The sequence below is a fragment of the Falco peregrinus genome, chromosome 3 (genome assembly GCF_023634155.1).
Source record: "Falco peregrinus isolate bFalPer1 chromosome 3, bFalPer1.pri, whole genome shotgun sequence".
NCBI lineage: Eukaryota > Metazoa > Chordata > Aves > Falconiformes > Falconidae > Falco > Falco peregrinus.
The window spans coordinates 101181247-101206490 of record NC_073723.1 but is presented as its reverse complement, the minus strand read 5'-3'; the positions used below and the strand labels follow the sequence as shown (position 1 = coordinate 101206490).

Below are 25244 nucleotides of genomic sequence, written 5' to 3'. Positions count from 1 at the left end.
AACCGGATGATTCAGCATGGATTTATGAAAGGCAGGTCCTGCCTGACTAACCTGATTTCCCTCTACGACAGTGACCCAATTAGTGGATGAAGGAAAGACTGTGAATCTTCTTTACCTAGACTTCAGTAAAGCCTTCAACACAGTTTCCCAGAGCATTCTCTTTGAGAAACTGGGTGCTCATGGCTTGGACGGGTATACTCTTCACTGGGTAAAGCATTGGGTAGATGGCAGGACCCAAACAGTTAAATGGGGTTAAATCCAGTTGGTGCCAGTCACAAGTGGTGCTCCCTGGGGCTCAGTGCTGAGGCCCACCTGTGAGCACCCTCCAGCACTCTCCATGAGCCGCAGGTGGCCCCAGCTGGGGCAGTGTTGATGTGTTGGGGGCAGGGGGCTCTGCGGGGGCTGGGCAGGCCGGGCCCAGGGGCCGGGGCCAGCGGTACGGGGTCCCCAGGAGCCCTGGGCTCAGCTCTGGGCCCCTCGCTGCCAGAGGGACGCTGAGGGGCTGGAGCGTGTCCAGAGCCAGACAGGGGCTGGGGAAGGGGTTGGGGCACAGGCTGAGGGGGGAGGCAGCCTGGAGAGGAGGGGGCTCGGGGGGCCCTGATGGCTCCCTACAGCTGCCTGACAGGGGGCTGTGGGCAGGGGGTCGGTCTCTGCTCCCAGGGAAGGAGCGACAGGAGCAGAGGGAACGGCCTCGAGCTGCGCCAGGGCAGGGCTAGGGTGGGGGTGAGGGGACATTTCTTCCCTGGAAGGGTGGTCAGGCACCGGCACAGGCTGCCCGGGGAGGGGGCACCTGCACTGGGGGCGTTTAAAAAATGCGTTGATGCGGCACTTGGGGACAGGGTTTAGTGGTGGCCTTGGTAGTGCTGGCTTAACAGTTGGACTCTATTATCTTAAAGTTTTTTTCCAACCTAAATGATGCTAGGATTTGCTGTCTCCACCACTAGTACACCACTAAGGTTTCTTGGTTTATGTCTCTCATCTTTCTTCAGCTAGGTGAGCTGGGGCAGTGAAAAGGAGAAGAAATAATACCACATGCTCAGTTCACACTTCAATCCAAGCGGGAAAGATCCCAGAAGCTCAGGACGGGCAGAACAGAAAGCAACAGTAGGTGGCTAAAGTTGGAGCATGCTGCAAGGACCTCCTCACTACAGAGCCAGGAGTATGCCAAGAGAGCATACCATCAGAGATCAAAAAAGACTTTGGACTGTGTTCATTTAAGCAGTGGGGACCACCTTTCATCTTTCCCTGTTAAATGTAATTCACTCAAACAAATCCGACCTCATTTAAAAATAATTTAAAACTTTTACATGCTGGTTGTATATATTTATACAGTTTCTAGTACAACAGCTTCTTCCACAGTTTGATTCTTTCCCCAGTGTCTAAACCTGGCAAAATTGTACACGAGACCGCCTGGCATCTTACCTAGCCTTCCAAAAAATGGCTACACTTACTCAGGGTTTACCTTTCTCCACTACAAGTGAAAACAGCTCCAAACTGTGTTAAACTTTCCTAAGAGGCAGGTATGGAGACAGAGCTGCTGTGGTGGAAAAAAAAACTTTCAGCATTACAGTACTACAAAAATAAAGGAGTTTCTGCTTCCATTCCAATATCCACAGTATTTCCATGAGAACTACAGCTGGATATAGCCTCACCATATGCAAGGCAGCACACATGTTGTGTTCAGCAGCTGTAACCAAACAGGCTGCTCATTAAAGTCCAATGCTGATCTGTTTTTCAGAAGTGACCCAAAATCTGTTCCCAGTTCTGCAAAAGGTCTCTTACAGACTGTGAGCACATTAGTGGAAGATGCCTTCCTCCATGCCTTCAAAAACCTGATGCAGTTACTTCAACCCAATTCAAATCATACAGCAAGGACAGGTGGGTCCATCCTATACTCAGGATTGCAGTGCCTTTCATTCCATGACCAGTTCTTCCTGGCTTTCCAGGCAGCCTGGGAAAGCCCCCTCTGAATTCACTAATCCCCCTGTGTTGGTTGCAAACCCAGACAGCTCCTCCAGTCTTTGCAGGACTCCCCATATTCTTCACCCAGGAAAAGGGGGTTCATCATTAACAGCAGCCGTACACTGAAGCTGACTTTCTTCCTTCCTCATTCCCAAGGTGCTACCACACCAGAAACAGGCTACTTTGGGTTTGTGGATCTCTGAGGAAGACTCTTGAAACTGCCCGGAGTGTTTGTCGTGCAGCTGACAGTACCAGTGAATGCAGGTACAAGATAAACCCAAACCGAGCGCTGGCTGAAGGTGTTTCCCCCGTGGCTAGGCAGGATGCCTGGAAGGAGAGGCTGTAAGGAACCGAGCAGGGAGACACATAAGCCAGTATCCTGGCATTTATCTGTTATCATTTGTCCGACTCCGATGTTTCAAATTCTATCAGTCACTGGTTTTAAAGAGGCTGGGTTTAAATCACTAGCCACTGTTGAGCTTACAGGCCAGCCGTTAGATCCCACTGATCCCAAAACTGCTGGAGAAGAGTCATACCTACATGGTCCTTTCTGCTCAGGACATCGGCTCCCATCGAAGTCTTAATTCATATCACTCATAGTAGCTGTGTCTTCATATATAATGTTCTACCCACTTTCTTCTCGTTACATATTACACAAAACTAAAACACGCCTTGGTTTGAGTAGATAAAAAAGAAAAAGAATATTTGCTTGGGGACATAAACTTATCTCAAGAATTCAGCTCAGCCTGATTTTAATATAACACACAAGCCTGACACAAGATTCAGGCTTGTTAGGAGACTGTGAGTATATTTCAGACGCTACTTGCTTTTTACGTTTGACTGTTTCAGCAGCAGAGTAAAATTGACATGCATTACCTGGGAGCAAAATCAGGAAGAAACCCAGGTCTGAGCATCTCCCACCCAGAAGAACAATGTGGAAACTAAAGCAGCAAAAATGAGTTGAGGGTTTTATGATAAGACTGAGCTCTCAAAGACTAAAGCCTGTGCTTAAGCTTGAGCAAGAAGAGAAAGGTGAAGCCATTCTAGACTCAGAGTGTAAGCTGGTAACACAAGGTCACCAGCAGGTAGCTTTAAGTGGAACAGACAAGAGCATAGATAAAAAGCACGTTAGTGAATACCAGTTCCACTGCAGCTGTCTATGAAACACCAACCAGTTTAGTACATTCACACAGAAAACGTGTAGCACAGGCATTTGATAGCTACAAGTCATGTAGAATTTGCTGACATTTCTGCTGAAATCTGCATTTGTTGTTAATTTATGACCACCTCTGTCACAACATTTGTACACGATTGCCTGAAAAAAGTCAAATATCTAGTATGCTGGGATAATTTGTAATTTTGTAAATACTAAGGATAGTTCATTGTTCTACTATGCATCAGTATTCAGCATTTAAAAAATCATTTTCTAATGCAGCCTTCCCCTGACAGTAGCATTTATTCCAGTTAAAACATACACAGTGTATATATATATTTTTCCCCCCCCTTCAATACCAGTTTTATATGCCTATATTGTTTAGTCTATGGTTTGTGTTATACCATTATACAACAAAATTAGCTTGTGTTTAGTGGATTAACTAGAGAACCTAGGAATAAAAAGTAAGGCTTGGTGGGATGGGGTTTGGAGCAACCTGGTCTCATGGAAGGTGTCCCTGCATACAGCAGTGGGGGGTGGAACCAGATGATCTTTAAAGTCCCTTCAAACCGAAACCATTCTGTGGTTCTGAGAAAAAAGGACCTGATCTTTGTATCTACTTCAATTCAAAATCAATATTTGGAAAAAAGATAACATTAGAAAATGTATTGTCTACTTTTTAATTTAAACCAATCCATAAGAAAACAATCTCTATACTTGGCTATTAACTGAGAAAATGTTATAGGCAGTTAAAATATTTTAAGTAATACCCCATGATTTTTAATACACTACTTAGAAAACTCTTACATAACATTATGTAAATATATATTTTAAGTGTTACTAAGTTTGAACATGGTAATTCTGAAGCTGTGTTTTAACGAGAAGCACAGGTCCCGTGGCTGTTACAGTCTGAGCGTGCTATGGAAACTTCACTCTTCCCCTTCTCCTCGTCAGCTGCCAGGTGATTGCCCTAATGGCTCCCTCGGGCTGGGTTCAAGGAGCAACATCAACACACTATAGGAGAAGCTGCAAAATTTTGATACCTCCTTTTGTAGCCTATTTCCCTTAGGCCAAACTGCAGAGCTTTCACATGAAGGGGCCGGGAATAAAAAGGAGACTTTTAGAAGTACTTCTGCCTTGCACAACCAATAAAATGAATTGCCAATGTCCCACAACAGAGAAAAGCACCTCCCTGTCCCATCACAAGCTGCAAGACTGTGGCCCTACTGAGTAAGCCCCCGGAGGAAAAATCTTTTCATCACTGTGAAGGTGCAGTAACACTGTTCATGCACAAACGTTCAAGCTAATTCAGCCAACAAAACAGGAAGGAGAATGGTCTGAATACCTTGCATTTTTAAAAAATAGATTTATGGATTTATTTTTTGTAAAACTTCTCTCTCCTGAGGCTTCAAATTAAATTCAACTTTATTGTCAACCTTCCCCCCCTAAAAAAAAAAAAAAAAAAAAAAAAAAAGAGTCAAACTGTAAGTGCTCAAAAGAAACTGAGTTTTGTAACACGGAGCAACACAATTTCACAGAATTCTTCCTCTGCAGGAGCAAAGATCACAAATACCACCCAATCTCTAGAGACTGCAGTCCTAGACTGAGGCTGTATTAACTGCTTCTGCAAAATACTCACTTCATATTTTAAATTAAATTTTAAAGAAAGCCAGCCAGTGACTGATTAGAAAGAAGCTGGAAATGTGCCATGTACTGTATTCAAAACACCTTGAAACAAACTGCACTACTGTCTATATTTGGAAACCATAAAAACATTGCAAAACTAAAACCATATACATGCAAAATATACGTTCAGCCTTCATTGTTTTCAAAGGAAACAAGTACAGATAAACTACAAGGATAACATATGGTTCAGATAAGAATATGGTTTACATCTGTTCCTGGTTAATTAGTTCAAACTTTACTCACAGTGGAGTTTCGAAGATGCAAGAACACGAGTTCAATAAATGAGCCATATTTTAGAATGCTGAACAGACCTACAAATCCCCAAATCCAGCTGGTAGGTCTTTCAGCCTTGCAGAAGCACCTTTCGTGATTGGAGCACTTCCCAGGGAATTAGGCATGAACACTGTCCTGTTGGGAAGCTGGGTCCCTACCCCAGTTCTCACCAGTGTGCTCTTATCTCAAGGCAGTCACCTACACACAGAGTCTCAGTTCTGTCACCAAGAAAACACACTCCATGGCACAGACTTGCTTAAGCAACTCGTATAAACACAGCCAGGAAGATAAGACTAACTTTATTTTTTGACCTAGCCTTTATCTACTCCCAGTAGTCCCAATGAGCTTCATGTACATACCTTTCAAAATCAGCAAGCAGAATTTTCCCGAAGTAGTCTTCCCACTTTCAGTTTAATGTAAAATAGTGTTAAAAAAAAAAAAGTCCATCCATTTTAGCATCATTATGAAGGCAAAATACAGTAAAACTGTGTTAAAGTAAACTTTCAAAATGGTTGTGTGTCCTAACTTTGGCAACTGCTTTCTATTTTGGCTAAAAAGTTAAAGCTAACATTAATGCACCATCAGCAAAGGACTTGCTTGCTACCCAGGCACAGACAGGATTAGCCTCTGCTAAGGATTGTTATAGGGCCATAACTGCATCTCCACAACTTCATTTTCCTTTTTCAGCATATGTAGCATAATAGTTATAAAATAGCAGTAATACAGAACCAAAATGATGTATCATCATGATCACCTGTGCTGAAGGCATCTCCTTACATCTCATTCATACATGTCTCAATTTTAAAAAGAGGAAAGTTGATTGTTACAGATACTTCATAGAAACAGCCAGAATTTAATTTTTTTAGTGATCTTGGTGTTCTTCAGAGATGCTAATTTTCAAGCATGCTATTTAACACTAAGAAAATCTTCTATCAGCTATGGCAGTCTGTATTGATCAGTGCTGAAAAAAACAGATGGGAAAAACACAAGTTCCCACTACTTCCAACAGCATTCTGGAGAGCTGGCTATGGGACTCTACATTTTATTGATCTCCTTCTACAAAAGTACCACATCTACATTTCAGAATTGTATTGGGGATTAACTGTAGAAGGTTTCAGAAAAAAAATCCAACACCTGAAATCTAACAAGAAAAAAAAATGAGTCAGTCAAGAATGACTGATTCTATTCCTAGTTTTTCCATGGACTCAATACATGCTTCTTGGAAAGGTATTTTAGCTCCATTTCTTATTTTATTTGCTTTCAGCTTCTTTCTTTCTTTCTTTTTAAATACTCTGTTTTGGATTAGTGATTCATAGCAACACCAATGCCCTCCTCTTAAGGAGGAAGCTACTTTCCTCCCACAACTTTCCCTCACGAAGTCTCCCAGTTGACTTATGAAATCCTGTTAAAGTAGGAGGTCACTTAAATAAGTCATAAATCAATAGGAAAAAGATCAGCTTCTTTCCTACACAGGTGTCACTTCTATTTATTTTGAGTGCAAAACCCAGCGATCACAGGTTCAGAATATTTGTATTGCAACCCGATCCTCATGGTCCGTCGACAAGTGATATTTCTTTGTTAAACAGAGCAAAAACCCTTATGGACCCATCAGATCTTGACAGTTTTATAGGACTCCTAGCAAGAGTTTCCAGCAATAAGACATACCTGGCCTTGTAGTCTTGTGTCCCTCAACGCAAGGTGATGTGAACTCGCCTTTGTGCTAGGCTTCAGTGATGCTCTGAGCCTCCTGAGGTCAGATAATTCTGAGCCCTCTGGTCTTCAAGAGCTTTCCAGGCATACCTGAATCACCTGTAAAAGGGAAAGAGAAAATGCAGATGAAAGCAACCACTTACCTAACTCAGCGACAAGGATGCCACGCTGCACCTTAGCTGAGGAGAAGCATCACTAACTCCTAATACCTCAGCGAGTGCCCTCTTACCAGACTTTATTGTGCCGTATTCATAGATGATGAAGGCTCCACAGTGTGAGCAATAGCATGTCACAGGAACAGAGGACAAATTCACTGGGAAAAGCAACCCAAAAGTACATGTGTCCCAGGGCTGAGCAGGAACAATGAGGCACCAGGTCACAGATGTGCCTGCCACACTGTCAGATACGCAGCCTGATGAGCAGGGAGAGGGGAGGAACGCAGAGTTCCAGACAAGTGTATCTATAAACCCCTTAATGCTTCTTGTTACTGCTTCAGTCAAGAGCAAGCAAGATATTTGCCTCATGGTGTTTGATATCTCTTAACAGAAATAATTTATCATTTGCACAACTGAGTTACTTCTTCCCCTTCTTCCTGCTGCCTCCTGCCCAGCAAATCTGATTGTACCAACCCTATAATACATAACCTATCTCACTAGAAGGGCACATATCTATAAGGATGCAATATTTATTTAAAAGTCTTGGCAGTAAAATTCAAAGAAAAATGGTAAGGAGAACCCTGGCAATTGAGCAGCATTTGCTTAAAAAAAAAAATCAAAAATCAGCCCCTTTCCTTTGAAGATAACTTTGTTGGTAACAGAAGACTCCATGACAGTCTGGGTACCAGAAAGGTCCTCCTTGCTGTTCTTTGCAGCTTTGGTGCCTACAGCAGGGCTACAAGAGACCCACGCCAGCAAGTTCTGCTCTCCTCACACTTGTAAGTGCTTTACAGACTCAGGATGGAGGTGATGCAGTAACAGAACGGTTTCCTTTCCACACAGAAAGTGAAAAGGCACACCAAGTAATCAAGAGCATATCATAAGTATACCAACAAAGAGATGAATAAAATAATAATTCTGATCACTGGTACTGGAATTTTCACTCTCATCTCAAAACAATCTATTTCTGCCAAAATCTTTCTGAATCTGAATGGTACTTGCTGAAGTACCATTAACATGCTTTCACACAGTAGCATAGGAAATTAATCCTAGCTGGTCTGCATGGAAATCTTTAAAATATGCACATATTTATCAGTCTCGTCCTACATGCATAAATCTACCTTTACAATTTCTGGAAAACACTGATAAACGCTGCTTAGGAGACAAGAAATGTGCAAAGAAAGGAAAGGAATGAATTTACATGGGAATTTACTGTATCTGCAGGTCATACAAATGAACCCAATTTTTTCCCACAATTAAATCTATGGTGTTTATCGCGACAATCAGTTTATTTTAAGACTGTCAACCCAATATATAAATTTCCTTTTGTGCTTGAAATGCCTTTATCAGATAAGATAGCTTTTGTTTAAACTGCTATTTTCAGCCTTTGCTTTGGGGTTTTTCAATATACACAGTGAAGTAACTTGAGATTTCCTACCCTGTTTTAAAATGTGTTTCTTCTGTCTGTTTGTATTTTGTAATTTCCTGTCAAATAACCTCACCATAACTAACTTTCCTTGCTCCAACCTACTACTATTCTTTTTTTTAAAGCCATTCCCACTTCCTGGGGATGGTAATAAAACACTGATTACATTCGGCTGTTATCTGCCTTTTCTTCCCCTTCTTCCCCCCTCTCTCACTCCCTTTGTCAAAGCCAGCACTCAGGTTTCAGCTCTTCATGGACTGAGAAAGGCACATAACGGGGAAAGGAAGCAAATCAGACTGCAGGAATCCAGATTCATTAGAGTTTATTGGGTCGATCAGCAGCTGGACCAGAGCCAGACAATTAGGTTGTGCGGTCCCTGAAGGCTGGACACACCGCTTGCTTTCCAGAGCCAAGCGAACCCCGTAGCAGCCACTGTAACACCAGCACATGTCGGCACTATGCCCTGCTGTCTGCCGTGGCCGTGGGGGTGGAAAGAGGGAAAGGAAAGCAGCAATGTGCTGCTGCTTCACATCGGTTACAACTGCAAAAAGTTTGCTTGGCCAATTTATTTTTCATTAAGCATGAAGCTGCTGGTTTTGTTTTTTTCCAACTGAATTCTCCAATTGCTAATTCCTACCAAAAAAAAAAAAAAACCCAAAACCCACCAAACCCCAGTTTGCTGATGTATCACCATACAGAACCTATAGACTATTTAGCTATATTCATCTGAGATTCTTTAACCTCTTCCATTTGTCTTCAACTGCATGTTTCTGCTTCAGCCAAGCTTAGTCCCTGTTTGCCCCTTTATCTTCTCACTCTGTCCTCCCTTTCCAACATCGAAAAGATGACAGCCCCACCTATCCCAGCAGTTACTCAGTTACTCCTTTCCTCCTTTCCCTTATCTACGAGCTTGTTGCAAGCGTAGGCTGAAGCCAACCCACTCGCTTCCTCTCCTCCAACTGAACACTGGATCCCATCCAGCCCTGCTTCCGCTGTTTCTCTTTGAATGAAAGTGCTCTCGCCAGGGTCATTCATGATCTCTTCCTGGGCAAATCTCAAGGATCTTCTTCTATCCCCCTCCTGCTTGGCCCTTCTGGTTCTTTTGATACTGTTGACCATCACCATCGCTCTGACATCTCATCCTCATGGAGGTTTCAGAGCAGCCTCTGGTTTTCTTGTGAATGATCATTCTCTCTTCTGGGCAGCCCACCACATCGATGGGTGCTTCTGAAAGTGCTGCCACTGGCACACTGCTGCTCTGCTCAGTTCAGCAGTTGGGTGAGCTCTTTAGGTCACGACTTGAGCACCCACCTCCACACTGATGGTTCAGACACCATTTCAAGATTGCCAAAGGATGTTGAGGTGATCTGACACGAGGGCAAGGGGAGGAATGTGTGGTAAGGGACAGGAGATGGGTACAGGCCAGGAGCCTTAAATCAGACCGAGCAGGTCATGAAACCATGTTGTCTGACACATCTTTTCCCCTTCTAAGCCACCTACTCTGCACTTACACACATGCTTCATTTTACCTTCCAAATTTTCAAGTTTTACAGTTTGTCACCTACATAAATTAATTTGCCCTAACACTAAATGCCTTCCCTACAAAACTTCCTCCTCTCTCTACAACCAATACCAACGTTGGGATTTCAATGCTTACAACAGCACGTTCAAAGTCACTTGTGACTTTCCTTCTCTTCTCCCGAGTATCAAGCCCAACCACTCCCTTTCAGCCCCTTTCTTCCAGTCTCAGCAGCTTAAATCTCTCACGCTGTACTTTATCCTAACCAGCCTCACAACATTCTCCCCTTGAGTGTCCCAAAAATGCCACAGCCTTCTGCCAGAGCACAAAAGGCACAACTGCTGAACTCATCTCCCCCTTCTCTGTTCAATCAGAAAAACTCCAAATAAACCCTTGACTTAGTTTCCTAACATGGCATCACACACTTAAAAGTTCTTTTCACACCCTCTTTAAGTTTTTTCTAAGGTCTATATATTTTAAACCTTCCTGAATTGACCTAACAACCCTCAATAACCACAGCACCCAGAGGTGTGACAACACAAAATTACTTCTGCTCCGGGTAGCTGACACAATTAAGCACAAAACATAGACAGACAGTGGGTGCTGAAGGATTTGCTAAAAATCCTTGCAGTCATACCTTCAATTTAGGAATTAGGGGGTACAAGGTTAGCTACTTCCATGCAATTCAGGAGTACTGCGATACTGAAGCTTTGCTTCCACCGCATTCAGATTTTTCTCTCCTGATGGTCACCATGAAGGTTTCTTTGAGGTGATGTGTGATGGGTGTGCTGTGGTGGTTGGGGGGTTTTTTGTTGGTTGGTTGGTTGGGTTTGGTTTTTTGTTTGGGTTTCTTTGTTTGTGTGTTTTTTTACACTGAGGCTACATCTAACTTAATCCCTGCACAAGCAGCACCACTACAAAATAGCCCTCCTGCTGTTTGGAACTTTTTTATATGGCTTAACATCCTTTTTCTCTGTGTCTAAACATTCCTTGCTAGCTTCCATTCAGCCTGAATTCTGGCATTTCTGTCAGCCTTTCCCCGATAACTTTTTCTCCTCCCTTGGGACACCAAATCCAGGCTGCTGGAGTACTTGTAAAAACTTCCAGTTTCTGCACTGTTCAGGCCCCTGAGCTCTCCAGTGCAGCTGGCTTGCTTTGCTAGTGGTTTGACAGACTCAGGTTTGCTGTCTTGCAAAGGCAATTTTTAATTAAGGGCATACTTCTCATCCTCCCGTCATTTCAACTAAATCAATTCCTGATCACTTGGATCTGAAGTTATTTCTCATGTTTAGATCATCTATGATCTCACCACTGGCTGCTAAAACCAGAACAGATACTCTAGTACTCACTATGTCCTTTCCTGTTGTGTGTCAGCTGGTTGGGTTTTGGTTGTTTTGTGTATGTGTGTTTTGGTCTGTTTTGGTTCTTTTTTAATGATCTTTCACATAATTAACACTCATGGACAGCCTACTACCTTCTTTTTTCTGTTCTTCCTGAACACAACAACTAAATACTACTTTTCCAGCAAGATTAGATGCATAGCAGAATAATATTCTTCCCTACATTTGTCTTCACTGGTTTTTTAGATTCCTCTATCCTATAGACCTGGTACTGAAGTACAAACCTTTTCCTTGTTTCTAACTGGCCCACAACCAATTGCCTTGTCAGGTTATAGGCACAAACCTTTTAACTGTCCTGTTTGTCCAATTAATGTCCCTATCATTTCTATCCCTCCCTTTTTTCTTGCTGTCCTTCCATTATCCATTATTCCATCTTCTCCCTTTTCCACTTCCTACAGACTAAAGCCAGGCATTAATATTGTATGAGCATCTTCAGACCTTTTCCCATCATTTCCTGACATATTTAACTGCTGTAACAGACTCAGTATCAAAGGCTACTACCCCACACAGTGATGTAGACCATCCCTTAAGAAATATTCTATTTTATCAAATAGATCCCAGTAGAAACACAGCCCAAGCTTTCATTCCATCTGCCCACCTCACCTATGGGCCTTCTCTAGGGACTGAACGAATTCTGATCACCAGCATCCAAATTTTCTGCAGATATCATGGCAAAAGTAGAACTGGGGAGAGACCTGCATATCCTGATGGGTTTCTCCTATGAAAGAGCACAAACACTGAAGCACCACTTTAAAACACCGAATCCGGGAGGGAGGCAGGCAGGCGTCAGGGGCCAAGGGAGAGCACGAGTCAGTCTCCAAAGACTGTACGAATTACAGCTAGAGGTGGACTGCTAAGAGCTTTAAAAATAAAGTTTATTTTTGTTTAAGGTAGTGGAAAGTAAAGGGAAATCTAAAGAGAAAAGTATAAAGTTAAAGGTGATGTGATCAGAAGACCTCTTGTAAGAGCACTCTAAAGGGATATTAACAGAACAAGGGAGCACATGCCAAAACAAGGAAAATAACATGGCAGAGAGAGAATCATAAGGTGACACGAGTCTGGGCAAAAGCTTTAGCAGTACATACGGATGAGAAATGCCTTTTCTTCCGAAGTTCACAAATATCCAAAAACACCAGACAACTTTTTGCAAGAGAAGCTAAAAGAAAAGTCAAACTGAAGGTGATATTGGACAGAATTCTGATCTGTAACATAAGTGTAGAAAAAATAGCACCACCACCACTGGGAAAAAACTTAGATTTTCCTCAGGCAGGACTCAAGTACAAACATAGCTGAGTGATCAGAATAGAAGGTACAGAGAATAAAGGGAAACCTGCAGAATTATTCCTACTCTGAAAGCCATACGTAGAATATCCTCCCAGATGTACAGAGCATTAAAAGGAAACAAAAAATTGTCATAAAAGTGTACGGAAAACATGCCTGCTTTAAAAAATAAAAGGCATGGTGACTGCTGAAGATGACTAATAGATTCTCAGTGGTCCTTAAATATTGAATGACATATTCATATATCCACTTATATGATTATTTCCCCCCACCAAAACCGACCTTGCCTAGCACGTCACAGCTTTTGCTGACACCCTGTGTAACAGACCTGGCCATCTGAAACCTCCTTGAAGCCACTCCTGCCGTGCTACAATTCAACGGAGTTATACTGACTTGTCTATACAGTGCATAGACTGCATCCCAGTACCCGTGGACATCTGTCCTACTGAGTTCCCTACAGGGGGACACAGCTGCTAAATATTTCTTATATTTATGATTGGAAACTGTTTGTGTAATACCAGTTAGGATTATATTTACCAACAGAATAAACACGCAGAAGGATTCAGTACTTGCACTATGTAAAAGCACGATGCATCACAGCAGAGACGCCGGCTCAGTGCCTAAGAAGACAGACTAGATAATTTTACCTTCTTTCTAACAAGGGAACCACTCTATTTCCCAGTAGAGTAAGTCTACAAGGTCTAAATAAGTTCCCCCAAAAAAGCTGTAGATTATTTCAAATCCCCAGCTGTCAGCCAGTAGCCTGGATAATGGAAATCCAGCCTTGCCTGGCTTCCTGCACACTTCCTTGCAGGAATTCCTTGCAGGCTTCGAAGTACTGGTTTCTCTCTTATTTCCCTACACTCACTATGATGTCCTTTCTCCTATCTTCAAAAAAATATATTTTTTTTTTCACTTCGTCTGCAGGAGTTGACACAAGGGATTAACACTACCAGAGACTTTGCGTATGACCTCTTCTTTTATGGGCACCGTTTGTCACAGGGGTTCATTAGACTTGTGTTTCCTAAACTTACTTCAGTCAAGGAATGAACTTTTGAGATGGATGAACACTCACAGCATAGCTGCTTTAAACAAAACCACCTCAGTTTGTAAATAAGAAGTGATTAGAGAAATTCGCTGCAGAAATCAGTCACGTTAATCAGCTGGTTATATCAGATTGATGTGCAGCCACTAGAGCTCTCTAAACAATTTTGTTAAGCTTTAACAAAAATGTGAAGGAATATGCTGCAAAAATGGTTCAGCTGTAAATGGACAGAACATGCTTCTTTTAGGAGGAGAGTTAAGTTCCAAGATTATTATTTTATTCAGATTTTGCCAGAAAAAATGGCCCAAAAAGAGCAATTTAGAGTTACAGCACTCCTTTCGGCAAGTTCATACCAGGGTGTGAACAACGGCCAGTGGCAGGACACAGAGTGTTTATTCAAAGGCAGATCATAACTGGGACTCATGGAGGGAGGCTGATGCTATGTCAATGTACAAAGCAAAATGAATCATCAGAAAGCCGCTGATGATTTCCTCCAGCATTGCTTTCCTCTCTGTGTTACCACCAATTTTTTTGGCAGCCAAAATCACTGTGGAATTGCAGAGCAGGATGGTTCAAAACCTGCAGTGGTGGCCACACACACTTAAAAATAATGAACCTGAACATAAAATACTCTCCCTCCCCCCAAAACTAACTGAAAAATAACAGTTAAAATAGATATATTCTTCCTTTTTATTTTGCTTCCTCTTTTTTTAGTTTGAAGAAGCATTTGCTTCATATTCCCAGGTTTTTCTCCACAACCACCAGAAATAGAAATCTGACTTAAGAGGTGAGGAGCAAAAGAAAAGAAACTCAACAAGCAGTTTTTATCAGTTGTTTTCTGCCAAGAGCTACAGTTTTCAGAAGAACACCAAAGTAGACACTGATAATATCGTGCTTATGTCAATTATAATACATCTCATAATACCTGGAAGCTCTGAAGTCAACACTTTCAGAAGAAAGCCTTACAAGAACAATCTTGGGCTATCTTCAACTTAATTTTGCCCACACTAAACACAAATTCCTCCTTTCTGTAGCTAATAAAGACCTTCTGTTTCAGATGCAGGATGCTAGATGCAAGGCGAGAGATTCTAAAGCAGGATACACATGTTATCAGATGCAGGGGATTTAGATAAATTCAAGGAACCGTCTTTTATTTTTCATTATATACACCTACTTCTAATAGTTTTCAGCCCTCGTTTACAGTGACAGACCAAAATTAAGCTTGGAGTCATCTCTTACTGAAGTCTGATACATGTTTTAGAGTTACAAACTAGGTGTGCGATAAACTCCCCTCTGCTACAATAGCATCGCTCAGTTATACTCAACAGGGACATTTGTTTAAGCAACAAAAGAACCTGGTGTCAATCCCTCTTGCTGGGTAAGCTGCACTTGATCTGTACAGCCAATGAATAATAAATCAATGCAAATTACACCACTTTATCACTAACAACCATTTTCTGGTCAGCTACACCACAGACTACAGTCTCTCCCACAGGAGACAAATAACCCCCAGTGACTTAAAATAGGAGTTATTTATAGCCTGCAGGGGTACAATTGGGCTCTAGCATATAATTTGCACCACTGTTTATATTTGCAGTGAATTTGGCCTTGAAATCTTTGACTACAATGAAGGCACAAGCTGCTTTCATCATTAGTGCATGTCTCTGTAAATTATTTTAATTGATATTTGAATATTTAGCTGTTAGGCAGCTCCCCATGCCCCACAAGATGTGCCTTATGCTTGACGACTGGGTCACTCATACCCTGTTTCTTAACCACCTTCCTGGGTAACAATTTTTGATAGAGATCACAACTGTTTTATGGTACAAACTATCCAAGATAAAATCAAGCTCCACATTGGTACTGCAGACATCTTGAGCGGGGAAGGTTTATAACTCACTCTCTATTAGCCCAGTATAAAGCCATTCCTCTTTCGAAAGATGGATGGGTTTAGCCCCTCAGAGGTGCCAGGCAGTCATGGATCTGGAGAAAGAGGCCTCGAGGGCACATTGCGGTCGGTCAGGGCCCCACCTTTTCCCAAAAAGATGGATGCTTTTTGCCTAGCATTGTTTTCATGAGCACCAATCTGGAACTCATCACTGAGCAGTAGAGGAAAATATGGCAAACCAAAGCTAACTTCACCTATTTGAAAGACTTACAAGAGCATAATACAAGATGCTGCTATAACATCATGCAAACCATCCACAGTTTTCTCACCCACGACAGTTCAGCCCTGACACGCAAACTTCAATCTGAAAATTCTCTCCTCGTGTAAATATTAACGGACAGCTTTGATGACATGGCCAACCTTTACCAGCAGCAGTTCCCCACTGAATGCAGGGACCAACTGTCCGGACGCAAACCTGCACTGTGCAATGCTTTGGATGCCGTTCAGTGAATGAGCCTCACCCGGGTAATGGCACGTGAAATCTTGTGAATGTTTGAGCCATGCTGAGGGCAACAAACACTGAGCAGCACCCCATGGTGAGAGCGTGCATGGAAAACACGTAGGAGGGAGGAAGGAGGGGGGTGAAGGACACCTGTGAGCTGCCTCTGAGCCTGGTAATACCCACCCCCCAGCTCTCCTGCTGCAGGAAACCCCAGCCAGGCTGGTCAGGGAGCCCAGCCCCCCCGGCGGTGCCGCCGGGTCCTTATGGCTGCGGTGAGAGGGCAAGTATGGCAGCCACCGAGAGTCTGCCCGCCGTCCCCCGCAGCACTCCCAATTAAGCTGACCTCAGCTGCTGCGGGGTCTGAGGTTATCGGGGCACAGATCTCTGCAAATAAAGACATACGAACTGTGGGTGTCTGGTCAGGCTCGTCTCTCTTTGTGACCAAGAAAACTGCTTTTATGGCTGGCTCCACTTGCCCAAAGGCTTCCCAGAGTGCTGTATAATAAAGATGATTGAAACACAGACTATGTCAACAGACACTTCCTTTGAGAGAGGTAAACAGGAGGACAGCACCTCGCTCATCAAAACCAACCAGACATACCTATAGGGCATGCAGAGCCAGCCAAGATCCTTTGGGGTTTTCTTTTTCCTTTTTAAAAGAAAACATGTATTAATTTTTTTTCTCCCCCCAAATTTAATATTAAATGAAGAAAATGCTGGCAACACCCACAGTGATGTTATGTCAGCTGCTTATGTTAGGTCAAACTCAGTGCAACAGGAAGCAGGGGCTCCATGTGAATACGACCCCATCAACTCTGCTCTTCCATCCCAAACACAGGCTGCTAAATGATGCTCAACAAGAAAGAGCACGTCCAGACCCGCAGCTTTCTGCCCAGCCTGCCCAAGAGAAAAGCACCCTTGTAGAAGGGAAAAGGTAAAAACATGCCAGGCTGCACCTCTTTTGATAGCTCCCATATGATCATGTCCTCCCATTCCAGGAAGAAAATTAACTGGGCATTCTTCCTTGGTCTAGGTGAGCAGTGGAAACAGCACAGTGTAGGATAGCAAATAAATATTTGGAAGGAAGATTATTTTCAGCCATCCAGCTCATAAAAGTAAGCAGAAGACTAACCTGGCACAGTACTTGAGTCGCCATCAGGACAGCCAAAGTAAATAAACACACTGACCGAGAAGGTAAAAAACGGGACCCATTCAGAAAACCAGTCATTTTCCAAGTTTCTATTTCTCTAGTTGTTAGATATGCAAAACCTTTCTCTAATGCCTTTATCAAAATTCCTATTTCTTCATCTTACCATCCTTGTTATCCAAGTTCCCAGTTTTTCCCACTGTGTCAGACCGATGGAAGCAACATGCTGGCACAAAGGCAACAGCAAGGCTGCTTTGAGCTTTGTCAAGCACCTTTCCCCACTCTCTGCCTAGGAGAAAGCGGGATATGGCTAGATCCTCTTAAAATAAACGACAGATCTTTGCTCCTCCGCTATACAGCATTAGTCACGTTTTCTCTTGAACTGTTTAGCAATTTCCCTGCTACAAGGTGCCATAGGTGATGCTTTAACAAATCGTATGGGAGAGAGGGGCTGGGCTGTGATAGGCAACTACGCAAGAGCCCTTGTTTGCGCTGAGCGGTTCCCTGCACCTCTCCTCCCACCGCCAGGAAGTCTTAACATGACTGAAATTTACAGCAGTTAGAACAATCCGCTGCTAACTGCAAATTTTAATTAGAGCATTTGCCTCTGGTGTAATGCAGTAATAAGGAGAAAATGGGGGTGTCTGCTTTCTTCTAAGGATCTCTTTACGCAGGCAGGTACAGACAGACTCAAGCTTGCTCCGCCTGCGCTCCGAGCTGGCTCCCTGTTGAAAGCTGTACATCACTGTGTATTGCAGGCATTGTGTAACACGTGCTGTGTACAAGCAAATAGGCCCTGCACTCAACACACCTAAGCTGGATGACTGCAAACAGAAAAGAGAATTGTGCCCCCATAGCAAAGGAAAAAAGAAAAAAGTAGCAAAAAAAAAAAAAAGATACTTTTTCTTTACATCCAACACTTGTTCACACTTGCCCTAAGAAAAACAAGTTTGCCAGTCTTGCCCTTCTCTTCTCATAGGGATATGATTTTAGAGTTTTTATGGCTTGCTGTTCATCGTATTTAGGTCATTTGCAAGTATTAAGCTATCATCTGTACAGAGATGATAGCAAGTATAACAGAAGAGTAATATTCGGAAAGGATAAACCACAGTGGGTAGTGGATTATAATACAGAACCAGTGAAGCCTGGCTGACCCTTATCAGAGTGAGCCAGCTCTTGCTAACACCTCTAAATTAGGGTTTACCACTTTTGTTTCACTCTAGCTATTTTAAAAAACAATCACAGCAAAATAACAGAACATGAACAAAGACATAAAAAAAGTGTGTAAACCCAATAAAAAGTCCTTATTCTTTTTATTAGGAGGTTTACCAAGTGCCTAACCCATCAACAATCAAGCCACTCAGGCAACATAATAAAATTAAAGTCAGTTTTTGAAGACACTGGAAATTTTGGTACGGAGCATCCTGTATTTCTGTTGTCTACCAATGATTTTTTTTTAAAAAAAAATCCCTGCTCAGATGATGTTATTGAAGAGGAAAACAAGAATAGGCTAGGAACAGCAGGGTTCTCAGAAGCAACTCCTCTCTAGCACCCCAGAACCACATGAAGGCACTCATCTTTAGGCAGGATAACAGACTATTCTCCTTGCTGTTGTTTCACCAGCTGAGCAGGAGCCAGGTGATTTCCAGCTCTAGCCTGTGGGCAAGTAGCCTTCCCTGCCCTCCCACAGCTCTCCTACCCTGCCAGGAGAGCTGCTCTTCCCAGCAGGGGAGCTACCTAGCAGGAGCTACTGACTCCAACTTCCAGCAGGACCCAGCAAGTCCTTCCTCCTCATCACCATCCCCCACCACCACCTCCCATCTTTGCAGCAGCAGGTTCGTGGAAGTGCTTTGGAGAGCATCCCAGAGGAGCCCCAGCTGACAGATGCCCTGCACCTTCAATGTGGCTGTTTGGGTGAGCTGCACAACTTTGCTTTCATGTCTGATTTCTGGAGCCCGCCTGTCCTGCAGAACACTAAAAAGCCGCCTTTGATCTCTCGTCGCTTTCCTGCTTTGGGGCTCAAATTTAGCAAACAGCAGCCCATAACACATAGCATCAACTCACCGTTCTGTGCCATCGCTACTGGTACCGAGGAAAAGCACTTGAGAGAAATAGATAAATATTAGGGAGGAAAAACACGGTTTAGTCCAGTAAATTTATCAGTTAATATTAATTCATTCAGGGAACTTGCCGGGGGGGGGGGTGGGGGGGGGTGGGGGGGGCGGCGGGAAGTCTCCTTCATTTATGGCAAAGGCAAGAGAATATAAACCCTAAGTATCTTTCCCTCTTTTTCCCTTGCTAGCAAGGCTGGGAGAGAGCAGGTCAAGCAACAACATCACAACTTTGCATGCTGTCAGGCTGCCATTCAAAAAATAAAACAGAATATGAATGTAACCTGATTTCAAGTGGATCTGGGAGAGCCTTAATGCCGAAATTTGTATGCCAGCTTTGTAATTATTAAGATCTCAGACCAGCCCTTCCTTCTGAAAGTTTACAGTAGGAAAACCATATGGGTATATTCCTGTAGCTACATGTGTACAGTAATTATGGCATAGGCAAGCAATAACACATGCCCAAGGCATCGTACTTGGTGAGGCACAAGGCTTATGTGCATATCTATGATTATGACTTCAGACTTCCAAGTACCTTATTGCTCAGACAAAACTGGTAGCCTACTTCCTTGTAAAACATACACAAGGATCTATTAGTATAAAACGCATATAAGTGCTGATATAACATGACATTCAAAGTGTGGGTATCAGCACTGTGAAAGGGGGAAGGAGGATCCCACTTAAAATATTTTCTTACATCGTTTTAAAGGGAGCGCACTTTAAAGTAGCAGACAAAAGTAAGCATCACTTAAATTCTAAAACTGCCAGTCTTATGCTGATGCCCAAAGTCTGGTTACTTGGCAAGCAGCACTTCAAGCTCATGTTCCCCTCTGAGAAACTGGGTTCTTTCTAATACATCATCCGCTTGACTGCTTTCAGACCTCTAATCAATCAAGAAATCCCATCACAATCACGTGATCGGTGGCTGCAGGCTGATATTCATGCATGGCAATTTATGACAAAAATCAATAATGAGTGTTTCCCTTTTACATGGCTTTTCAAAAATAGGACCAGAGTTTACAAAAGTATATTTTTCCTAAAGAATGGTTTCTAAATGAATAGCACCAACTTCAAAGCAAATGTTTCTGTGAGGGCTGTTACAACATTCGAGTTCCTACATGATCTTCAAGGCTACAGTGTGACCTAGGAGGCAGCCATAATGAGACACAGACAGTGAATAAAGCGCTGATTTAATTATGTTGTTTGATATATGATGAGCTCATCCACTGGTGTTTATACTAATGTAGTGCTTGAAATGCTTTATCGACATGTGGGAAGGCACAGTCTCCAGCCTGAAGAGCTTACAGTCTCAAAGACAGAAACCAGATGAAGGGTTTTCTCTTCCTGCAGCTTATTGTAGGTTTGGAAGCTCTGCTTGTTTCCATCAGGTCTTAAATAGGCACCGAACGCTGGAGAGCAGGTTGCTGAGGGAGCACTCTAGGCTGGCTGGGCAAAAGCTCTACTGCATGGTTACCTGCGATCACTGAAGAGGATTTCCAGTACGGCAAGTCTATGTTCCTATGTACATTCAACAACAGAGAGATGCAAACATTGGTGGGCTGGAGCTGTTTACATCTCCACCAAATTCCTTCAGTTTTGGAGATACCTTGTGCCCCAGCACGAGCTTTGACCCGCTGCTGTCTGCTGCTACAGAAAGGAGAGTCAGGAGCCGGAGCCGGCACAGCCTGCCAGTTCCTCCACTAAAGTCGTCCATCAAGGTGACTGTGTTGTAACCATCTCCCCCCAGAAAATTAAATCAAGGCTGAGAGTTTGGTTAGATAGATAGATAGATAGATAGATAGATAGATAGATAGATAGATAGATAGATAGATAGATAGATAGATAGATAGATAGATAGATAGATAGATAGATAGATAGATAGATAGATAGATAGATATTCTTTTGTGCTTCCCGTTAGGACTGATTGAAAAATCAGTGACTTTTTCTGGTGTTAACGCCATGAAACCCTCCACGAGGAAGTGAGGTGTTCTGTATTCAGTGCACCATCTGCCAACCACGCAGCAAATAAGGCCATACAAAAAACTGTGAGAAACAAAACATCAACAACCTACCCACTCATTAAGCATTAGCCATGCAGTGCACTGAATAATATGCAGGACTTGTAGGAAAAAAAAAAAAAAAATAGTACACAATCCTGTAATTAAAGGCAATCAAAATGAATATTTACCAAAGGGATGAACAAGTAGCTTTAATTGTAGAATTTTATAGCCTACAATTGCTTGGGTTTGCAACCTTGAAGTTCAGCCCTGTTCGGTAACCTGAAGTCCTAACTTCAGGCATTAGTTACCTCATTTTACAGGAGACCCAGAAAACACACGCAGCTGACACACTTTTACCCTTATAGGTATGCACACGTTCAAGGCCATTGCTCCATTGCTTTCACTGACGCCTATCACAGCAATCGGACATAAAAAAAGCAAAAAGACAGGTGAAAGAAGAGATACCCTAGCTCTATTGTGGTTTAAGGTAACTCTGGGACAGAGCCAGGGCTGCAGTACATCCTCTCTCTTATAGTGAGTTTTCTCAGTAACACTAGATTTTAAAGCCTCTATTAATAAAAAATAAAAAAATAAAAAAATCCCAGGAGTCTTGCTAGCAAGGATAAAAGATCAAAAGAGTATAAATCAAATGCATTATTAGTGGAGAAAATGTATATATACACACATATGTACTCAGAAATCTTGATACTGGTACATGGAAGTTAACCAATGACCAAGCTTTTGCCTGGCAAAGCTGAAAAATCGCTGAAAGAAATTAACAGTAACGTGTTTTCATTTTCTTTTCAAACTCTGGTACAAATTCAGCTTTGTATGATCTCATGCCGGGATAGGAGCCAAAAGTTTCACTTGAAATCTTAGCAGTTATCAGATCTGGAAAACTTTTCAATCACTTAAGTTTGAGAAGCATTAAAAACAAAAAAAAAAGGGGGTGGGGGTGGACCAGAGATAAAAGGCCATGGGCTTGAAACATTTATCACTTCATCATACTCTTCCATTTGATGCTAGGTCAGCATCTTTACAGATACAATGGAATGCTTGCTCTACCTACTTTTTGAGAGGTTTTGAAAAGAAATAAAATTAATGAATGTACAGGCTTAGAAACAGGCGCAGAGCAACAAGGCCAGGCAACCCATATGGAAGACAAGCTCCTTAGCTAGCACATCCAGGAATGGAAATGTTCCTAGGCATAAAGGGAGGTTTCCAACACTTGCTTCCAGCAGTGGGAAGCTGCAAACACACAGCCAACGTTGCTCTGGTGTCGGCCTCACAAGCACCAGCCCTGCCGTACGGGGGGACGGCAGCTGAGCAGCACGGACAGGATAAGTGCGATGCTCCCTGAAAGGTCAGGATGGCCACAGCTGGACAAGCTTTACCCTCGCTGTGCCACAGTGCTTGGGAATCCCAAGCCTGCCCATACTGCAGCTCGGTCATCAGCATCTCCTTCTCACCGCTACCAGGTGCCTGGGACAGCGGGACACGTTCACCAAGCCCTCAGACTGACCCAGATCAGGGTTGAAAAAGGAAGATGATAGGATGTCCAGGAAAACATAATGCCCTGCTGGAAGGAAATGTTACCAACATATTTAAGCAATTGCTAGAACAGGAAACAGCTCCACGTGACACCACATAGGGACTGCATGAGGACAGATGCATGTAACAAGTACTTTTCTTGCATAAGTTTGGCACCTCTAGACTCCTGATAAAAGAAATATAGCACAAACACTTTGCAAGCACAGTTGTAGCCAAAGGAAAAGACGGCACAAGGTAAAACCAAATACAACCAGCAGCACGGAGTGCTCTGTACCTTGCCAAGCTGATCATTGTTTTGAAAGACTATGCCAATTTATGAGCTATTAGGGCAGCTTCAGACCTGCTCTGGTTTCAGGCAGGAGCCGTATCTCACCGAGTGACAGCCCACCTACAGGACAAATGCTACTCATGCAGTCCTGAATCTTTAATACATTTACAACCATTTAAATCTTACCCTCAGCAGTGAATATGCAGGCCAGCGTATAACTAGACTTCCTTATGACAGACTTCAAAGTTTTTAAACATTATTTTTTCTAAGCAAGCCAGTATATGAAAGATAGGAAAAAACAGACCACGTTTTTAGACAGCACCACAATACCCCTGGCTACGGGTTTGCAGGCTCATGGTTACTCAGTTGTGTGACCATAGGCAGTCCCCTCTTTGAAAAACAGAAAATACAGAAAGTACTATCAAAATGTTTGTATTGTTTTCCCACACTAACATTAAAACATTCTTTGAGCATGCAAGCAAATCTAGTGAGCTTATTCATTTCCTTGCTGAAGAAAGCTGATTTTTCCCTCCCTCAGATAAGAGCTGCCATTCACAGTATCCTGGTGAACAAAAATGAGAAACCTGGAAACTGAATCTTACCACCGTGTCTTTCCTGACGCAGACTCCTGCTTTCCCATCAACTTCCAAAAATCCCCCTCAAAACACTTGTTTTCTCATTATTGTCTGCACAGTTTTCATCCCTTTGTTCTTTCCTCTTATTCAGAAAGGTCTAATCTTTTGGTTCCCCAACTTTGTCTTTACCTTTTTTCTCTGACCAGCTGCAGGGGAGACTCTCTCATACTTCCTCTCAAGTACAGCCCACCAAGAAACAACTCTGGAGGGGAAAAAAAAAAAGTTTGTTATACACAATTCAACAGAAATATTCCCACCCACTTCACTATTGCATCCTTTCATCCCACTCTTCGTTCTGGAGAAGCCACAAAAGTTACTACTCCCATTTGTTTCCCTCCTTCGGTCACTGCACTCCAGATGCTCTGACACAGCCCTGACACCCGCTGTGCCCTGCTGCTGCCCCTTGTCCCCCTCCAAGCCTCCACAGCTCACTGCAGCCCGCTCCACCTCGCTGCGTAGCTCCCCTTCCTCGCAGCACACACCTGCACCAGCTGCCGGTTTCTGCTTCAGGCAAAGCTTCAGACTTCCTCCCTGACACCTCCAACACAACCATGTCCTCCTCTTTCCTTCCTACATCCCCCCAGGCATCTCCTTTGGGCTGCGGGGTTCTAAGCAGTGTGGCAACATCTCGGTTCTGGCCCTCTGAAGATGGCAGAGTCCCATCCAGAATTATTTTTTTTTTTTTTTTTTTTTTTTTTTGGTATGGCTTTCCCCCAGTATGCTTAAAAGGAAGACTCAAGAGGTCATTCCAAGCTGCCCTGGATGGTGCAGCTCTGCACCCTGTTTAAATAGACAACATGAATCTAAGCTACAAGTTTCAGCCCTACACATGGCTTAAATGGACAAAATTAATCTGTTACAAGGAGGTTTAAATCAATACCAAAAAATATTGCTGCTACTCTGCCAGCGTTACAGCTCACTTTTACTAGTGCTTAACTATTTCTTGTGTCACAGCATGGCGCAAGAGCTATCTGGTCAGCAATACCTGCAATCAAAAGCTTGTCCTATTATGCACTGCTCAGCATTGGTAACCACACAGGACCATATAAACGCTCCTGATGGGTCTGTATAGATGCTGAAGTGAGACCACCCTGCCAGAAGCCAGGGCTCCAACACCTTGTGTTTTTCCAACAAGAACTGCACCTACTTATTTTTGGTAGATGGTACTAAGCGCCATGGACCTTACTCACTGGTCAGTGCCTGAAGGCAGTATGTGCTAGGTACTCCCAACGTTCGAAGAACCAAGAATGTTGAGATTTAATTTCCACATAAAACTCATGTGCCCTTGTCTAATGATGGACCTGTGTACCCACAGTAGGGTCTAAGAAAGACAACCTGAAGCCTCCTCCCATCTCTCCCCAATGGGGTTGGCCCCTCGTTTCTCTCTTCCCCTTGGAGGGCAGGGAAGCAGGGAGGGGGGGAGGCAGGGAGAGACCCACACTGGGTTTGCAGCTGCTGGAACGAACTCGCACATCCCCTCCGCTCTCACAGGCGCAGACGGACCCATGTGGTGCTGGTGCTGACCTGCCCCT

General features: G+C 43.2%; 1 long non-coding RNA gene across 4 annotated transcripts in view; it reads right to left on the bottom strand.

Moving 5' to 3' along the window:
- LOC114011669 (uncharacterized) overlaps positions 1–25244 on the bottom strand; it is a 268684-nt gene that overhangs the window by 105360 nt on the left and 138080 nt on the right. For all 4 annotated transcript variants that reach the window (XR_008746639.1, XR_008746640.1, XR_008746638.1 and 1 more), the window contains 2 exons: positions 23842–23914; positions 6740–6883 (listed from right to left, as the gene is read on the bottom strand). This is a non-coding gene — a long non-coding RNA (uncharacterized LOC114011669). The remainder of the gene's footprint in view (positions 1–6739; positions 6884–23841; positions 23915–25244) is intronic.